We start from the raw sequence: 2,928 nt of genomic DNA on the forward strand, positions 1-2,928 counted from the left end.
AGCCTAATAGAACAACTAGCAGTAGCAGCCCACAAAATCATAGACTCCAGAAAAACCCATTGACATCTCCCGACGCTCTGTGCCCCCGTCGCTCGCATCGAGCCATCGACCGGAAGCAGCCGGCGGCACAAACTAGCGGCACAGCAGCACCTCTCTGGCTCTCTCCCTCAGCCCCCCTCATCTCTCCTAGCTCTGCTCAACTGCGCCTATCCGGCCCCAGCGGCCGGTGTCGAAGCCCGCCAGAAAAGGAGCATGCGGCGGCCTGCAGCAGAGGAGCATCTCCCCTTCGGGCTCCGACTGATCAACCCTCCCCTCTGTCCCCATCCCAGCTTTGGCTCGAAGAAATGTGAATAAATATTTTATTTTCTATTTTTTTGCATTGTATTTGTAATTAGATGAAGAAGAAGGGTGCCAGCATATTTGCACTTTGCTTATTACTATGGCATATTGTACTTTGCTTATTACTCATATTTGCATTGGAAATTTTTTTAGCATGGAATACCCTGATGTGAAATCGTGGCTCCGCCACTGCATGGTAGGCTGTTCAAAGACGGACCAATGAAATATTAAATCCATTCACAGAAGCATGCGTGGAACCATTACATGTTTACAACAGACGGGTGAAAAGATTGATGACAAACAAACCTGCCCTAAGGAAGTACATAAGAACATAACCGAGAGATTCTAAATCATCTCTCCTGCTTTGCTCTGCATCCAAGTAAACTCTGAGAAGGCGCGGTGGCCGTCATGGAGGCGCTCGAAGGTGCCGCCAAGGACCACCGTATGCCGGAGTTCCTGCCTGCTCCTCCTTGGATGCGAAGGGTCAAGAATAGGCAGCTAGATTCGTTCCCTGGTCCATGCTTGAAGCAAACACTTTGGAGAGCTGTGAAACATGCAGGGCATCAGTGAATCACGAGTAACTGTGAGAGAGGAGGGATGAATGATAGAGAAGACCAGGGGAGGAATGGTACGTACCTGGGTCGGTTACTGGCGGTGGAGAGGCCACGTAGCGAAGAAGCAATGGTACCGGGATCTTCAAGGCAACCACCATCCTCAGGGGTTCACCCAAACCCCTGATTGGTGCAGGATCTTGGAGAGGATGGAGGAGCAATCCACTTCACAGCGATGTGCAGTGCCACCGCCTCACAGTGATGCACAGCACCGCCGCCTCCGCTCAACCCTAGTGCTGGCAGGCTAATGTGCTGGGTGCTGCGACGAAAGGCCCTTCCCTCCGATCCAAGGGCCAGCCCTTTCCAATGATCCATGCGGCTACGTGGGGCCACGTCAAGAATCCAATCCTTCTAACATAAAATCCGATCTAATCCAGCCCCTTTCTTTGAAGAGCCCATACATTATCCAAAAGAAACAACCTATGAGTTAGGATTCAAGTTCAGCCCTTAGAACTTGACGGCCCATTACCAGGCCAATACCAGCACGGCAGCACATGAAAACATGAAAAGAGTCCAGTAAGGGCTAAAAGATAAATTCAGCCAAAGAAAAGATATCTTTGACCTACCAAAAGAAACAAGTTAGTTTCCGCACAATATCTGCATCACCATTGGACCGTAAATACAAGTTCACGTTTGCACATCTTGCCTGGTAAAAGATTAAAGAATAAGCAAACTAGAAAAGTAACAATTCTTTATTTTTTCAAACAAAACAAGTCATTTCATGACACATATAACTAGGCAAAATATTTGCTTGTGTGCAGTGTAGCCGGATAGCTCGTAGCTGATGCATGCTGTCGGCGTAAAAACATGTCGATGCGCCTGGCACACAGCAAGTCGGAAGGATCTGCTTAATGGTGTAAGGCTGAAGATCCGCTTGGCTTCAACGTAGGACCAGTTGACCCTGCGAATTTTCGAAGACGTGCCAGTCAATTTGACCTGTAATAGATAAGGAGAGAAAATTTATCAGTAATTTAATGTGGAACATTCCGATCTTGCCCAGACAGTTCCAAGTGTGCCGCTTCGGTAGCAGTCAGACAAAAAAAATTGACTAAACACCCGATACTCGAAGAAATCGGCAATTAAGGACTGTAAAGCTCGTGGGTTGCGATTGATTTTATGATGACAAATACATTGCATGTAGATGTAAGTAAAATCATCAGCTAGGTGGATATTACCAGTGTAAAGCATTGAGCCAATGAATCTAACGAGAAATGATATAACATGCGAATAAATCGACTGTCCAGTACAAATGGATCTACAAATGCTCTGAATCTAATATGTTACTATTAACAGTGAGGATCGACCGGATCTATGGTAGCTATGATGATAATAACAAACTAAAACCGAAGAATCAATAAAACCGCCTATACATTGACAGGTTTCTAGAAGACATGCTATATGTGTGAAAGCACAAGCGAATCGGCTGAAATAGCCGATTCAGATAGAAAAGAAACTATAGCATGTGAACAATCGACTATTTAACATGGATAGATCTATGAACTCATCAGACCTAACATGTTATCTTTAACAGTGGGGTTCGACCGGATCAGTGGCAGTCATGATAAAGACAACAAATCAACCCTTTAAAATAAATAGATCTATTCACATTTAACAGAATCATGGAGACATACTGTAGACGTTAAAGCACAGGCGATCGGCTACTTAGCCAATGCGGGCATAACAAACAACCAGGGTCATGCCTGGTCGAAAGCAAATCTACCAGCTAGCACCCTCCGATCTAAATTACTAACAGTGGGGGTCGACCGGATCGATACATCCATAATAGCGAGCTATTGACCAGATTCAACTAGCTAGTAAATCTTCTCAAGATCAGACATGCCTTGACTGCGTACTATGCACGACCAAGATAGAAGCAGAATGGCCGATGAAACATAATTCGTCGCTTAAAGGAAGAACCGTCGCAATGTAATAAAATAAATGATGGATTAAAAGGATGTGAGGCCGATCTAGATCGATC

General features: G+C 45.5%; 1 long non-coding RNA gene across 1 annotated transcript; it reads right to left on the bottom strand.

The window, feature by feature from the left end:
- Window positions 1–549: 549 nt before the first annotated feature.
- On the bottom strand, window positions 550–1,143 carry LOC136538953 (uncharacterized). The gene is made up of 2 exons (XR_010779505.1): window positions 976–1,143; window positions 550–883 (listed from the first exon to the last, which is right to left on the bottom strand). It is a non-coding gene; the product is annotated as an uncharacterized lncRNA (long non-coding RNA).
- Between the last annotated feature and the right edge of the window lie 1,785 nt (window positions 1,144–2,928).

This window comes from Miscanthus floridulus, chromosome 2, assembly GCF_019320115.1.
Source record: "Miscanthus floridulus cultivar M001 chromosome 2, ASM1932011v1, whole genome shotgun sequence".
In the NCBI taxonomy this organism is placed as follows: domain Eukaryota; kingdom Viridiplantae; phylum Streptophyta; class Magnoliopsida; order Poales; family Poaceae; genus Miscanthus; species Miscanthus floridulus.